Here is a 446-nt window from a genome sequence, read left to right as displayed (position 1 = left end):
TAATAGGTGCCTGCCATGCAATGCATGGAGGCAGTGACTGACTTGCTTCGCAAGTCAGTCACTGCTCTCCTTATGCATTGCTATGGGCAGGCCCCAATAATAAAAAGCGTTCTATTGGGTGTAGATTAATAGGTGCCTGCCATGCAATGCATGGAGGCAGTGACTGACTTGCTTCGCAAGTCAGTCACTGCTCTCCTTATGCATTGCTAGGCAGGCCCCAATAATAAAGAGGCATTCTATTAGGTGTAGATTAATAGGTGCCTGCCATGCAATGCATGGAGGCAGTTACTGACTTGCTTCGCAAGTCAGTAACTGCTCTCCTTATGCATTGCTATGGGCAGGCCCCAATAATAAAGAGACATTCTATTGGGTGAAGATTAATAGGTGCCTGCCATGCAATGCATGGAGGCAGTGACTGACTTGCTTTGCAAGTCAGTCACTGCTCT

The sequence above is a fragment of the Poeciliopsis prolifica genome, unplaced genomic scaffold (genome assembly GCF_027474105.1).
Source record: "Poeciliopsis prolifica strain line A6 unplaced genomic scaffold, Auburn_PproV2 SCAFFOLD154, whole genome shotgun sequence".
Lineage (NCBI taxonomy): Eukaryota > Metazoa > Chordata > Actinopteri > Cyprinodontiformes > Poeciliidae > Poeciliopsis > Poeciliopsis prolifica.
The sequence above is the reverse complement of the archived record's forward strand: the minus strand, read 5'-3'. Positions refer to the sequence as shown.